This window comes from Dryobates pubescens, chromosome 3 (assembly GCF_014839835.1).
Source record: "Dryobates pubescens isolate bDryPub1 chromosome 3, bDryPub1.pri, whole genome shotgun sequence".
Classification (NCBI taxonomy): Eukaryota; Metazoa; Chordata; class Aves; order Piciformes; family Picidae; genus Dryobates; species Dryobates pubescens.
In genome coordinates, this window is record NC_071614.1 from 9,589,904 (window position 1) to 9,606,553 (window position 16,650).

Here is a 16,650-nt window from a genome sequence, read left to right on the forward strand (position 1 = left end):
GATCTATTGTTTCCAGGAAAGAAGGAGTGGTTTGAGTTTTGTGGGGTTTTGTTTGTTTATTTGTTTGTGTTTGTTTGCTTGTTGGCTTGCTTGTTTTTGTTGTGGGTTTGTGTTTGTTTTGTTTGTCTGTCTTTATTTGGTTGGTTGGTTTTGTTTGGTTTGGTTTTTGTTTGGGTTTGTTTCTGGGTTTATCCAAGACTGTAGTAAGAATCCTTGAAGATCTAACAGTAACCACCAGCTACACCTATTTTTTCTGCATTCATGCTGCCCTTTGTGACCTAGTCTTCAAGAGTCCTCATACCCATGGAAGAAATAAAACCTCCACACCCAAGAACACAGAATACAGAATTAACCAGGTTGGAGAATAAGATCAGATTTTAGAATAGAATAGAATAGAATAGAATAGAATAGAATAGAATAGAATAGAGTAGAATAGAATAGAATAGAATAGAATAGAATAGAATAGAATAGGATTTAACCAGGTCATCAAGTCCAACCAATCACCCAACACCTTCTAATCAGCTAAACCATGGCACTAAGTGCCTCATCCAGTCTCTTTTTAAACAATTCCAGTGATGGTGACTCCACCACCTCCCTGGGCAACAGAGGATGAAAAAAACAGTTACATGTTCCACCTAGAAGTCATTGATTAATAGATTACAGGAAGACACTCAGATACCACAGCAGAAAAACAGGAACAGAAGTATAGAGGTGTCCATAATAACTCCACAGTTGAAGAATACATGGAAATTTCATCTTAAAACACCACAAAAATCAGGGGTTTTCGTTAATTGCTCAGGCTTCCAATTTAGCAAGGAGCTCTTCAAAGGAAAAGTCATGTTATCAATGTTAAGCTTGATTATCTCTCTGAGATTTCAGGCCAACCAGAATGGAGTTTGAACAATAAAGACAATCTACAGGCATACAAAGAGAACTGAGAAAGTCATCATTAGACAGAGAAAGTCTTGAGAGATGGAATGAATTTTCAATATAGCTGATGCAATTAAGTGGTATAAATGTATTTAAGAACATTAAAAGTGCAGATGACAGAAGAGTGCAAAACTGTGACTGATGGAACACAGCAGAAAGACCAGAGGCTAATTCCATGGGATGATTGGGTGGTGAGACCAACCAAATGGGCATACTTCTTCACAGTGTAGGTAATTAGATCATAGCTTTGCCTAGGGAGATTTAAGTGCAAGGTTTATAAAGCTATTGAAAAATAAGAAGTTGCTTGGTGTGGGGTTAAAAATGTTGGTGGAAACATAGCTGAAATGAAAAAGAGACATTCCCAAGGAGGAAACCTCACCTTGGGAAAAGATGGATGCCATCCCAAGAAGTGCCACCATGTATTGGGCTGAAGACACAGACTTCCTCTAGCCAACAAACCTACTCCACTTGCAGTTCTAGGAGTGATTAATCCCTGTTTCAGCACGGAACTGCCATCGCTTTGCTCTTAAATCTATTGGGGTTTATTTGCATTTTGACTGAGGCATGACAAGCTGGTTAAAAATGAGATCATTTGCATAATAGTTCATTATTTTATTAGTGCAATTATCAATTATAAGAGAGAGTTTGCTTTCCACCAAATAGAAAACAGAGGGTATTATTTGAATTCATTTTTTTCTAGGTCTCTTCAAGCCATTTCTCTTTTCAAAACTGAAGGAAATGTCTCCTGAAAATGGGGGTTTTTTTGGTCATTACAGGTAATATTTGTGCTACATTTTCATAACAAGACTTAGTAAAAATTGAGTTTGCATCGTTTTCCCTAAGCAATTTTCTGTGTCATACTTGATTAAAAGTCCTATAGAGAAGTTTTATGTGCATTAGTTGGAAAGAATGCTGAGATAATGTGTTTATTAAAACCAACCTGTAATGCTAAAATGTATTGTAAAGGATAGAAAGGAGGACCCATAATTCTTTTCCCTTCTAAAGTGCATTTTTTCATCTGTAATAGATTCTGGAATTGCTTAATCTCTTGACAAAAACTCCATAAATTACAATACTCCTCTAATGATCACAGGGCATTGCTTTCACTCTCTGGACATTACCACTCTAGTGAGAATTATGGTCACACTTTAAGAGGATTTGATTCAGTACTAGGGCAGCAATTGTGTGTTAATTAAATACCAATTGATTATTTAAAATGCATGTGCTGGGCTTTAATGCATTTGTGTGAGATCCATAGATACAGAGATCTTGATTACAATGTTTTGAATTATAGATTACAAGGCACTGGTACAACAAAAAACGTTTGAGTGATGCTGGGAAGTGAATAAAGCAACTGCTTGATGTTCAAGGACACCATGGCAGAAGTGGGCAAATGAATGTTCCCTGTTAAGTCATATTAATCATTAGTTGTGATGCTTAATACTGTCATTTAGACATTTTACTATGTGTAAAGGCTTGGTCTACTTTGATTTTGCACTACATGAGCAAACTACTACCCTTGCTGTGCACTTGCAGCCCAGAATGCGAAGGACATCCTGAGCCAGCAGATGAGAGAGGTGATTCTGCTACTCTGGTCTGGTGAGAGCTCACCTGGAGTACTGTCTGTGTCCAGCTCTGGAGTACTAAACACAGGAAGGACATGGACCTGATGGAAAGGGTCCAGAGGAGGGCCACAAAAATGATCAGAGGGCTGGAGCACCTCTCCTTTGAAGACAGGCTGAGAGAGATGAGGTTTTTCAGCCTGGAGAAGAGAAGGCTCCAGGGAGACCTTAGAGCATCATTCCAGTACATGAAAGGGATTCTACAAGCTAGGGAGGGACTATTTACAAGGGCAGGTGGCAACAGGACAATGGCCAATGGTTTGAAACAAAAGGGTAGGATTAGACTGGGCATTAGGCTATGAGCAACCTGACCCTTCCAATCCAGTGTATTCTATTGTTCTATGATTCTAAAGTCCAAACACTTTTACAAATATTTTTACCACGCTTTCCTTTCTTAAGGAAGGAAGATAGATGACGAAAAGGCACAGTTTCTGTCTTCTCACACCATGAGGAGTGTACAAATAGGGCAAACAGAAATTTATCAACCAAGTAGGTTAGCTGTATCCTGTGTTGAATGGCCAGTATGGATGAGCAATACTTTTTGTTGCTTTTCTTATACATCAAGTGAAGCACCCTTTATAATTTTTGATCCATAGCTGCTTGATTGGAGACAGGAGGAAAGCTTTGATTCACAAGAAAATATAGACAGGTTTTGGCAATTAGCAAGGGGATTGCTGCTGTTTAGTTTACCAGGGGCTATGCTGGGAGAGAAAAAACATCATGCATGTCTTCTTTGCAGTGTCTCTTTGCAGTGAGCAGGGACATCTTCAAGTAGTTCACACTGCTCAGAGCCCCATTGTCTCAGTCCAGAGATGGAAAGAGACTCACTTCTTTTGACTGTTCCCCTGTTATGAAATCAGAGGCACAAATGAGGTCAAAATATCAACAGATCTTGAGGCTATTTATTAACAGAATAAAGTGGATGGAACAGAAGGAAGGGGGGGGGGGGGGGGGGGATAAAATAGAGAGAGAGAAGGAGAAGAGGGAGGGAGAAGAGGAAAAGCTCAAGGTGAGGAGAAAGTTCTTCCCAGAGAGAGATGTTAGCCATTGGGATGTGCTGCCCAGGGAGGTGGTGGAGTCCCCATCCCTGGAGGTGTTCAAAAAGGATTGGATGTGGCACTTGGTGCCATGGTCTAGTAGTCATGAGGTGTTGGGTGACAGGTTGGACTTGATGATCTCTGAGGTCTTTTCCAACCTTATTGATTCTATGATTCTACGATTCTGTGTTGAGGTGTGAGCTGCAGATCAGACTGAAATCATCATGTCATGCTTTTCTCATTTAGAAGAAGTCTGGGCTTTTTGGGGGTTACTCTGTTAGCTGAATCAGCATGCTTGTGAGCAGATGTGAAAGGTCCTTTTACCTAGAAGAACAGGTAAAACTTGGAACAAAATGTTACAAGAGGAAACCAAATGGCAGTGTGTGCCAGTGCTAAAAAAATAGTATTATTCCTGGAAAATAAAAAAGAAAAAGGCAAGCTACTGATTTTGATGTTGTTCCAGACTACATATGTGCAAACAACTCCTTCAATCTATTTAATTAAATACCCTCTGAAACAGAACAAAAGAAGCAGAGACATTGCCTTTGTATTTCTCCTCCATCGGGCTGTTGTTTTTCTATGGCAAGTACTTCAGGGTTTAAAGATCTAAGTGCCTTAGACTATGGGGGTATTATAGCAGGGATGAAAATGACTCTAATACCATGTGGACAATAGCAGCTGTTTTTATCTGCTGTGCCAGATTTATTTTTGGCACCATTCCTGCTCTTTCCTGTGCGCAGACCCAGTAGGGGTGAGGATATCAAGGCTGAGTTTGTGTGAATGGCTATTGCCAAGGATCTACCTTCCTATTGAAAAGGAGGAAAACAAGAGCATAGATTTGAACAGACACTGGGCTGAGAAGCCTAATACCTGAAGTTTTGTGTTTACCAGCAGAATGGAGGTATAACTAGCAGACAATGGCAGCCTAGGCTTTGGCATGCAGGTCTGCCAGCATCCCTCTTCAGAAGAGATCAAGGCTGTGAGTGAGAGCCCAGAACAAATCTTCACAGTCAGGCATGCTGGTATCCTGGGCTGTATTCAGAGAAGGGCTGTCAGCAGGTCTAGGGAGGTGATCCTTCCTCTCTATTCAATACTGCTGAGTCCACACCTGGAGTAGAGTGTCTGGTTCTGGGATCCTCAGTTCAGGAGACATGGGCTTATTCAAGAGAACTCAATGGTGGACCATGAAGAAGATTGAGGGACTGGAAAGTCTCTCCTGTAAGGAAAAGCTGAGAGACCTGGGGCTTCTCTGCCTGGAGAAGAGAAGGCTCAGGGGGATCTTACCAATGTCTACAAATACTTGAAGGTGAGAGTGCAAAAAGAGGATGAAGCCAAGCTCTTTTCAGCTGTGCCCAGTGATAGAACAGGAGGCAGTGGACATTAAGTGAAATGCAGGAGTCTCCATCAACCCTTTTTCACTGTGATGGTTCCAGAAGACTGGAACAGGTTGCCCAGAAAGGCTATGGAATCTCTATCCTTTGGGATATTCAAAAGTCATCAGGACATAGTCCCAGGCAGCTGGCAACTCTTTAGGCAGAGGAATTGGACCAGATGACTTTCAGAGGTGCCCAACAACCTCATCCATTCTGGGATGCTGTGATATTTTCTTTAGATTCCCTGCTGTCACTGACATCACTACCCATGGTAATAATGATTTTTATGTCTATATGAAAACAAGATGGAAATTAAATCCAAAATTTTACATAAGACACTGAGCAGATGATGAAATTCAGTCACCAACTGATAGAACTTAGGGAAGCAGCCAGAGATGTCAAGGTCTGCACTGTAATCTGTGCCCCAAGTCACTCCACATCTCCAGAAAGGTTGCAAAGCCCCCTTCTGAAACCACATTCACACTGTCATCTCGATCCCATGCTCTGTGAGTGACAGACTTTGCCTTTCACAAGCTTTAATGAGAATCATTATAGGCCAGCCAGTGCACTGAGGTGGCAAGCAAGCCGCAATACCTTATGAATAGTTCTATAGTCCACCACACCTCAGTGAGATCCTTTGAAGTAAATTATTTGCATGAAGGAAAGGAAGTCACCTGCTACCCTTTTCTTTCAGGAGTAATATCCTGGTTTTCAACTTTGATTGGTTTGCTACCTTCTCCTTTCCCTTCCTGGGGACACCAGGGGAGTAGAAATTCCTGCACTAGGTAGTCATACCTAGCATGAATGCATGAAGTTTTTCAAGAATGCAGAGTGAATTTTGCTTCTCCTTCCTTCCCAGCAGGATTGCACCTGACTCTGCTAAATTCCAACCTTCAGTGCTTTAACTGTCAAACAACGGATATTTATCTATTTTTAGGGTCACTGACCCCTTAGAAAGAACAATGAAACTGTGAGGCATGTTGCTTTCTCTGAAGTGGAAGTCTCTGATTTCAGTGTCTTTTACCCATTCATACATTACTGAGAGCTTGTAGGGAAGGCAGTAAGAAAGGGCTTGATTTTTGTGGGGTTGTTTTACTTGTTTGCCTTTAATATGAATATTGTTCTCCCTTTCCACCTAGCTCTGCATCAATATTATGTATAACTCTGTGACTGGCTGGAAAAACTGTAACTAAAGTTATGTGGAAAGCCAATTATGGTGTATATCTTATTCTACTCACTGGGTACAAGACAAAGCTCCACTTGAAAGTTGGGAAATTGGGTATTATCTCTGCTATTCAGTAGTGAACAATAACAGGTTCTTCATATTGCAAGATAAGCAAAGGAAAAAACCTGAGGAGCCCTTTATCAGTGAAAAATACTCTAAGAACAATACATGCACATTTGGTTGGAAAGAGTGAGTGATTACATTTTAACTGAAGTTAAGAAAAAGAGCTGCCTTCAAATCTCTTAGAAAAAAAAAAAGAAGAAAAAGAAAAAAATAAAGACAGATAAATATATTCTGCCAGCAGAAACACTTTAATCATATGTGCTGCCTATTGTCATGTTGTGGTTGTGTGGTTGCAGTGACCAGTCTGCATGGAATAGACTTTGATAAATAACTCCAGAGAGAAAATACTGCTTCTGCATGTGGAGCTTGTTAGTCATATCCTAATATGACACTGATGGCTCAGGGAGAAGAAAAGAAGGGAAACAAGGTTGATTGAACACATTGTTCATACCAGTAATGCTACATAGGCAAACTTCTATGCACTCACTCTACAGCTACCTAAAAGGAGGCTGCAGTAGAACAGAACAGAACAGAACAGAATAGGACAGGACACAATAGAATAGAATAGAATAGAATAGAATAGAATAGAATAGAATAGAATAGAATAGAATAGAATAGAATAGAATAGAATAGAATAGACCAGGTTGGAAAAGACCTTTGAGATCACCAAGTCCAACCTATCACCCAAGACCATCTGATCTATTAAACCATGGCACCAAGTGCTGCATCCAGTCTTCTCCTAAACACTTCCAGTGATGATGACTCCACCACCTCCCTGGGCAGCACATTCCAATGGCCAATCTCTCTTGCTGGGAAGAACTTCTTCCTGACATCCAGCCTAAACCTCCCCTGGTGCAGCTTGAGACTGTGTCCTCTTGTTCTGTTGCTGGTTGCCTGGAAGAAGAGACCAACCCCCATCTGGCTAAACCTCCCATCAGGTAGTTTTAGAGAGCAATAAGGTCTACTCTGAGCTGGTTGGTCTCTTGTCCCTAGTATCACCTGACAGAATGAAAGAAAATGGCCTGAGGTTGCACCAGGGGAGGTTTAGATTTCAATTGGGAAATATTTCTTCCCTGCAAGTGAGGTCAGGCTTTGGAACAGGTTGCCCCAGGAGGTGTTGGAGTCACCATCCCTGGAGGTGTTCAGGAAATGTGTGGATGTGACAGTTTGGGACACAGCTCTGGTGGTCTCAGGTTAAAAGCTGGACTTTATGATCTTAGAGGTGTTGTCCAACCAAAAGAATTCTATGTTTCTGTGATTTTATGATATACCTCTACTGAAAGATATTCATACACAGGCAGTTATACTAAATCTATTCTCCAGGAAAGAAGAATGGGTTTCAATACAACATGACACAGAAAACACTAAACAATCTGTTTACCTTCAAAACTGCAACAAAAGAAAACAGAAACTCAGCTCCCCCACCCCCTAAGGTATTCAAATTACAATCAATAATACTATATAAGAATACTCTGCATGGTTAAATAAACACAAGAGTGAGTAAATTCCCTCAAGTGGGGAAAAAAGGGTATTTGAAAACTTCAGGTTTTTTTTAACCAGTCAAAGTGAGGTCAGTAGAAGCAGGCAGAGCTCTGAGAGGAGCAATAACAGAAGGAGCTAATAGGTCAAAGAGCTCCCGTCCTGTACAGAGCGTGCCATTCCACTTTTGTTGTGAACTCACCAGCAGAGTTATGCCACCCAGCCAGGCTGATAGTAGGAAGAGGGTTACACTTAGAGTGAGGAGTCAAAAAAATCCAACTCCCAGCTGCTTAATCTGAGTTTTGAGACAGTTAGAGATGCACTAAAAGCTCCTCACTTCACTCATGAAAGTGGTGCAAACACACGTGGGCTCCGCATATCGAAAAGGACATGGGAGAATCCAGTGGAGGGCCATGAGGATGCTGAGAGGACTGAAATATCTCTCTTATGAGGAAAGCCTGAGGGACTTGGGTCTCTTTAGACCAGAAAAATAGATCTTATCAATGCTTAACAATATCTGAAGGGTAGAGGTCAGGAGGAAGGGGCTGGGCTCTTCTCAGTGGTGGCCAGTGATAGAACAAGGGGCAGTGGCCACAAACGAGAACACAGGAGGTTTCACTTGAATTTAAGGAGAAACTTCTTTACTGTGAGGGTGCTGGACCACTGGAACAGGCTGCCCAGAGATGTTCTAGAGTGTTCTTCTCTGGAGACTTTCAAAAGCCATCTGGGCACACTTCTGTGCAACCTGATCCAGAAGCACCTGCGTTAGCAGCGGTGTTGGTCTAGACGGTCTGCAGAGGTCCCTTCCAACCCCTAACATTCTGTGCTGCTGTGATTCCTTGATGGGTGAGGAGGGCAGTGATCCAAACCATGGGTACTAATGACAGCTGAGAAAAGTGAAGCATTCTGCTGCTGACACAGCAGCTTTGTGGCTGATTTAATACACACAAGCACTTCAAACACCGATTGAGTTCTTCAGAACTGAAACTTTTGAAATCCAAACTGGTTAATAGCTTGCCACTGGCTGGGTACATTATATGTATGCATACATATATATATATATGCTTCCCTTCCCTGGGAAAGTGAGCATTTAAGAATGAGTTGAAATGTCTTATTTTATGAAGCCTATTCTGAAGTTAACGTATGTTCGAAAAGATTTCTCCAACCCACTCGCCCATGTGTCCCAGACTGGATATCTCATTCTCATACCACATATCATAAAGCACACTGTGATACATCAAGTCATGTATCAAAATCACAGAGAAATGAATCATAGCAGACTGAAATTTTGCATGGCTCACTTCCCATGTCTGTGGTTTGCAAAATGGAGCTGAGCAGCTCAAAAGATTGCTGTTTTCTCTGGCTCCTTTTGTGCTTAAAGAGTCACTAAACACAGAGAACATCCCAGTCCCTTTTCTTCCAGTATGCACACGTGCACATTCTTTCTGCTCTTAGTACCCCAGTTCTTCTGTGAGTATCACAGCTCTCTCCTGACACTGCTTTCCTTCCTTTCTATCAAGAGCAATTATTCTTCAGGGTACTGATTGACAGCCTGTCGAACGTGAGCCAGCAGTGTGCCCAGGGGGCCAAGGAGGTCAATGGCATCCTGGTCTTCATCAGAAATAGTGTGGCCAGTAGGAGCAGGGAAGTCATTGTGCCCTGTGCTCAACACTGGTTAGGCCACACCTTGAGTATTGTGTCCAGTTCTGGGACCCTCAGTTTAGGAAGGACATTGAGACACTTGAACATGTCCAGAGAAGGGCAATGAGGCTGGGGAGAGGTCTGGAGCACAAACCCTGTGAGGTGAGGCTGAAGGAGCTGGGGTTGCTTAGCCTGGAGAGGAGGAGGCTCAGAAGAGACCTTATTGCTGTCTACAACTACCTAAAGGGAGATTGTAGCCAGGAGGGGGTGGGTCTCTTCTCCCAGGCAATCAGCACCAGAACAAGAGGACACAGTCTCAAGCTGCACCAGGGGAAGTTTAGGCTTGAGGTGAGGAGGAAGTTCTTCCCAGAAAGAGTAATTGGCCATTGGAATGTGCTGCCCAGGGAAGCGGTGGAGTCACTATCACTGGAGGTGTTCAAAAAGGGATTGGACGTGGCACTTGGTGCCATGGTTTATTTAGTCATGAGGTGTTGGGTGACAGGTTGGACTTGATGATCTCTGAGGTCTTTTCCAATCTTATTGATTCTATGATTCTATGACTCCTTCTTCACATAGCAAACACTTTGTTGACGTTCCCATCCCCCTGTAGATCACAGAATCATAGAATGGTGGAGGTTGCTAGGGAGATCACCTAGTCCAACCTCCCTAGAGCAGGTTTGCCTAGATCAGGTTGCACAGGAGCATGCCCAGGAGGGTTTTGAAAGTCTCCAGAGAGGGAAACTCCACAGTCTCTCTGGGCAGCCTGTTCCAGTGCTCTGGCACCCTCATAGTAAAGAAGTTTCTCCTTAATTTCAAGTGAAACCTCCTGTGAGGCTGCAAAGCAGAAGTTAGACATTCTTGGAGGAACTCATTTAGCTGTTTGTCTGCTTGCCCCCTGCTATTGTGTGCATGTCTGAGATCTTGAACTCTGTCCACAGGCTTCCTGCATGCCTGGGCCACTCAGAAGAGCTCAAATGCAGCCTTAATAATATCCCCTGGTTTAGCCCCCAGCTGGAATCTCAACATAGAAAAATGTGAAATAATGAATATCTCCCAACTCTTGCTGAACCTCAGATCTATTTTTGAGTAAAAGTTCTAGCCTGGCTTTCCCTTCTGCAGGTCAGCTGAATCATCCTCTAATGCAAACACAACAGTCTTGAAAGCACAGTGGTGTGTAACCCAGTGATTCATCATCCTGCAAGTCAAAAGTAGAAGAATAATTTCCTAAGTAGGGAAGTGCCACCAAGTGATAGGAAAAAAGCTGACATTTAAAAAAATATCCAGGGAAGGGTGGTTTTTTTCAAAGGTTTACCAGTCAATACCCCCAGAAAAGTTACTTAAATAAAACTGTAGTTTGTAAGTCTATGCTAAATGCTTGCTCTGAGGTCTTATTCCAATCCCATTCATGCTGATGGAAGCAGAATCCACCAAGGCAGAAACAGGAGGCTGGAGTAACTAAACTTCAGCTGTGCTAAAATTCACAGCCTTTTGTAATCTGCTGCTACTGCAGGAAGAATGAGGCCAATCAATCTGGGCTTTCCTTGCTCCTCTTGCTGTCAAATTCTTCCTCACTCTATGCCCAAATACTTCCTACTTGCTAACATCTGTTGTGTCTCTTACAGTCCCTGCTTTGTAGAGCTAAGAAGGCCTGACAAATAAAAGATATCAAACCCGTGAGAGGATCTGTCTTTGTGCTGAGCACAATGATGCAGTCTCACAAAGGATACTAAAAGCTCTGTTTGGGTTAGCATTACCTTTCCTATGGTGCATCCTCTTCCTGCCTTCCACATTAAGCTGGTGCTTGATTGATGCCATGATGCATTACTCTTTATATCCTCTTTTATTTTTTCCCCCCCTCACATCTTATCTAAAGATGTTCTCATTATCCATATAAATGCCTGGTTTTCTTTCTGAACTCTGTGTCTCAGTGAAATCTTATGGCACTGGGTTTGACTGATTAATTATGCATTGTATAAAAAGATACTCCCTTTTATCAGTTTGAATGTATTTCTTTTCAGTTTCATCTGCTGTCTCGTCGTTCTTCTCTCCTGACAGAGGGCAAGTCAGTTTATCTTGGTTTAAAATCCCTTCCTAGCACATTCTCCCTGTGTGCACCATTGCTACATCCACATTACCTATTGCAGCAAGGATCTCAATATGTCTTGATCTGTTCAGCCTGGAGAAGAGAAGGCTCTGGGAAGACCTTTTAGTGCCCTTCCAGTACCTGAAGGGATCTACAAGAAAGCTGGAGAGGGACTTTTTACAGGGTTCACAGTAACAGGCTGTAAGGGGATGGATTAAAACTTGAGAAGAGCTGATTTAGACTGAATATTAGGAAGAAATTCTTTACAGTGAGGGTGCTGAGACATTGGAACAGGTTGTCTAGGGGAATTGTGGATGGCCCCTCCCTGGAGGTGTTCAAAGTCAGGATGGATGAAGCCTTGAGCAACCTGTTCTAGTGGAAGATGTCCCTGCCCACAGCAGGGGGTTGGAACTAGACTACCTTCAAAGTCTCTTCCAAACCCAACCCATTCTCTGAATCCATGAACATTTGGTTTTCAGAGCCCTGAAAGTTTTCTGGTAGATATAGAGGCCCTGGTTAAATGAATTACCTATGTGATTCTAATAAAGATGTTCTGCAGACATTTAAAAGCAATTCAGGGACCTCAGGATCAAGGACTAACAGCTAAAAGCCATTGTTTCTACACTGACCTCTGCTCAGCATTCAGCACTCTGCATATTAACTTGATTTCTGGAAGCCATGCTCATTCAGTGTTGAAGTTTATGTTGCTCATCAGCTCTAATTAGCTCTTTTCCAAAGTATTCTTTTTTTTTCTTTCAGTCTCATCTAGAAGCATTCATGTGTTTCCTTTGCTTCACTATTCTTATGCCCTTTGCTAAAGTGCTCTGCAAGCACTGAGCAACCAGAAGGAGTTGAGGGTGTTTAAGAGCCTACCTCCCTTCCACCTGATTTGGCACAGCCAGACAAGAGGAGCATTCAGCTCAATTCTGGTTTTTAGCCACAGTGTAAAGACAGTTGATGACTGTATTAAACAATATCCTTTAGACACAGAACACTGAAGGAGAAAACTGGTAGCATCTTACTATTACAGGACAGATCATTTCCTCCTGGCACTAGCTTTGTGCTTTATCCCCACAGTTGTTTGTCTGACCACACAGCTCTGGTGGAGGGGAAGGAGGCACAGAAAAGAACACGACAGAAAGCAAATCCTTGCTCTATTGAAGCTATCTTGCTGTGGTTTAATTAGAGGATTTCAGGAAGGCCCAGATTAGTAAATGGTAATCTTTGTGATTTGCCTTGGTAATTATTGGAATGAAATTTTAGGAACTGAGATAATTCCCAAGGGAAAATGCATCTGTGCACTTCAAATTAGCTGCTTATATGCTTGCTTAGATTCTTTGCATGCCTTCCAAACCGTGCTGGCATATTTAAAAGGTATGCTCAGGTTGACAGATTTAGAAGGAGGAAATCTTCGGTAGATTATCCTGGCAGAAATTTCCCCCCAGTGTTTCATGCACTAGATAAGATATCTTTAGAAAAGGTATCCCCAAAGAATTCAATTCTTTCTCCAGGGATAGCTACCTAAACACCAGGAAAACAAACTTAGGAGAGTGAAAATATGTTATTTGAGAACCACAGCCTCTCCAGGAGCAATGTACACCTGGAAGCTCTGGCTCTGTTCCCAGGCCGGGGTATTTTCCACCTCATGTATGTGTAACAGGGTGCCACAGTTAAAGATTTAGTGCCTTGTGACCTCATAGGACTAATAAATAATAGCTACTGTCAGAAAAGGGCAAAGCTTTAGCTTCTGAAGGCACAGTGCTTGTGCTTCCAGTCCTAGCCACTTTCAGGTATCAGATTGTGAAGATATAACTTGTGTTTTATACTGGTTTGTTTGGAAGGTTTTATAGCATCCCTTATGCTTCTGAGCTAGGGCATCTGACAATTAGGAGCATTCAGAGAATCAGAGAACCAATAAGGTTGGAAATGACCTCAAAGATCATCAAGTCCAGCCTGACCTCATGACTACTAGACCATGGCACCACATCCAATCCCTTTTTGAACACCTCCAGGGACGGTGACTCCACCACCTCCCTGGGCAGCACATTCCAGTGGCTAACAACTCTCTCTGGGAAGAACTTTCTCCTCACCTTGAGCCTAAAAGTTCCTCTAAGCCTGGTCCTTTGTGCTCATTTTTAAATCTTTTAAAATCCTTCCATATTCTTTTACTTATTTATAAAGATAGCTTTTCTAGTATTTTCTAGCATTTATTCCAGTTTCATGCCCATACAAAGCTTTTAATAAAACCCCAAACATCTCTTTCCTGGTTGGAAAGTTACACAGATTTTAAACACACTTCTCCAGATCAACTTTAAAGCTGCTCTGACAGTTCCATGAAGTCTCTTGTAGCCCAATGCTGTACCTGCCAAGCCTCTGTAGCTGTCTTGGGTTTGCTTATATGGTTTCAAAGGTGCTGAATTCTTACCTTGAATAAACTGAATCCCTTACTGAGCATCACTGGAAGAGGGGTTGTGAATTCCTGCTGAGATCTTTTTAAGATATCATTCCTTCAGAAAAACCCACCAAATGCTCTACACCCCATTGTCCCTTCTTTTACATACAGACACAGTTAAATATAGGTGTGTTCCACATCCCCCAGGAAGCACACGGAACATGAGCATTCCTGGCTACACTCCTAGCATAGCTCAGTCTCAGCCTTGAATTCATAAATAAAAATCCCATGCAAATTAGCTCATTTATTTGCAGTCAGGATGATGCTGGCACTTGTCATAATCATGTATTCTACATTTATTTCTATCTCTCAGCTAGCTTTTTTTTTTTTCCCCTCTTCAACTATTCATATTTTTATCTCCTGTTATTTATTGTCTTATGGTGTAACTTAGCTTGCCCATTACTGTGGCCAAAGCTGAAAGTGCAGCATTCAAATAGAATAGAATAGAATAGAGTAGAATACAGTAGAGTAGAGTAGAGTAGAATAGAATAGAATAGAATAGACCAGGTTGGAAGAGACCTTCGAGATCATCACGTCCAACATATCATCCAACACCACCTAATCAACTAAACCATGCAACCAAGCACCCCATCCAGTCTCTTTCTAAACACCTCCAATGATGGTGACTCCACCACCTCCCTGGGCAGCATATTCCAATGGCTAATCTCTCTTTCTGTGAAGAATTTCTTCCTAACATCCAGTCTGAACCTCCCCTGGCACAGCTTGAGACTGTGTCCTCTTGTTCTGGTGCTGGTTGCCTGGGAGAAGAGACAACCCTCACTGGGCTACAACCGCCCTTCAGGTAGCTGTAGAGAGCAAGAAGGTCTCCCCTGAGCCTCCTCTTCTCCAGGCTAAGCAACCCCAGCTCCCTCAGCCTCTCCTTATAGAGTTTGTGCTCCAGACCCCTCCCCAGCTTTGTTGCCCTTCTCTGGACACGTTCCAGCAACTCAACATCTTTCCTAAACTGAGGGGCCCAGAACTGGACACAGGACTCAAGGTGTGGCCTAACCAGTGCAGTGTACAGGGGCAGAATGACCTCCCTGCTCCTGCTCGCCATACTGTTCCTGATTCAGGCCAGGATGCCATTGGCCCTCTTGGCCACCTGTGCACACTGCAAGCCCATGTTCATCCTACCATTGACCAGTATCCCCAGGTTCCTCTCTGCCTGGCCGCTCTGCAGCCTCTCTGACCCCAGCCTGTAGCACTGCATGGGGTTGTTGTGGCCAATGTGCAGAACCCGGCACTTGGATGTGTTCAATCTCATGCCCTTGGACTCTGCCCATCTGTCCAGCCTGTCGAGGTCTCTCTGCAGAGCCTCTCTACCCTCCAGCAGATCAACTCCTGCCCCCAGCTTGGTGTCGTCTGCAAATTTACTGATGATGGACTCAATCCATCATCTTTCTCATCTTTGCTTTCCTTTCATTTCTGAAGAAGAAAACAACGAAACAAACAAAAAATAAAATAAAAAAATAAAAGGTTTTCCAATTTTCTGTCTGTTCAAGGTGAGAGGACCACTCTATCTCAGTCTGTGGAAGGGAGATAGATGCTTGTTGGTTTTTTTTCCCCTCCACCCAAGCTCTCATTAATTACCTGCAATTTAGATGATGGGTAAGGAAGAGCTTTACTACAGGGGCAGTGTTGATACATCTGGAGGAGCAGACAAGGAATTTAATGTTCCCTTTGGCTGAAATACAGAGTGAAAACCAGTTACTCCATCATAGCACTTTAAAAGCTTGGTTCATTATCATTATCTAGCCATTTTACACGGGATGAAACTCTGAGTGAAATGTCTTGACACAATTCCTATAGAATCAATGGCACGTCTGGGGTCAGGGATGAAATTGCCACAGGACCATTCGCTTCTGCTGACTGAGATTCAAAGTGTGTTCCATTTAAACTTCTCCAGTTCCCAGAAACATAAGCAATGTTTGATTGTGTGTAAGACTGAGCGTTGTCCCCTTTTTCCCTTTTCACAAATCAGCTTTAAAAATACAGCTTCTAGACCAAGCTGAAGTGCTGCGTGTGTATCAGACAAAGCAGAAACGCTCTGGTGGGAGGTGATGCATCAAGGCTATGGAATCTGTCCTCAGCTAAGATACTGCCATAAAGAAAAGGGTCATCTGAGCAAAGGAACAGGAAACCAGCCCAGGGACATAAGCTCCATCGTGCTCAACAATAATCCCTCTCTTTAGCCTTGGACACTTGATTTACCATTCTGCCTTCACTTCCCTCATCTCTGAAAAGCCCGTGTTTGCAAAGCATTTGGGAGCTAAGAGAGGTAATAGAAAAGTTCTGTATTATCACCACCAGTCTTCTCCTGATATCTAAACTAGAATAACAGATTTTTTTTTTGCTATGGCAGATATTTCTATTCATCCCAAAATGGTAGCCTCAAACACATTGAGCTTTTCATCAGATAATGAAAAATGCCTGGGGGAAAAAAAATGGGAGATAAAGGTCTGGGAAAAAAACAAACAATAATCATAGAGAAAAGAATATTTAGGATACAGAGGAGTCTGGACGGGGACAGGGGGGAACAAAAAGAAATAAAAATAAAGAAAACAAATAACAAAAAGCCCAACAACAAAAAAAATCCAAACAAAACCAAACAAGATAATTCAAAAACAAAGAAACAAAAAACATCCAAGAAAACCCAACCCAACCAACCAACAAAACCCAATAAACCATGAACAACCTCCCCACACCCCAACAAAACAGAGAACAAATTCAGAGGCAAACTGGAGG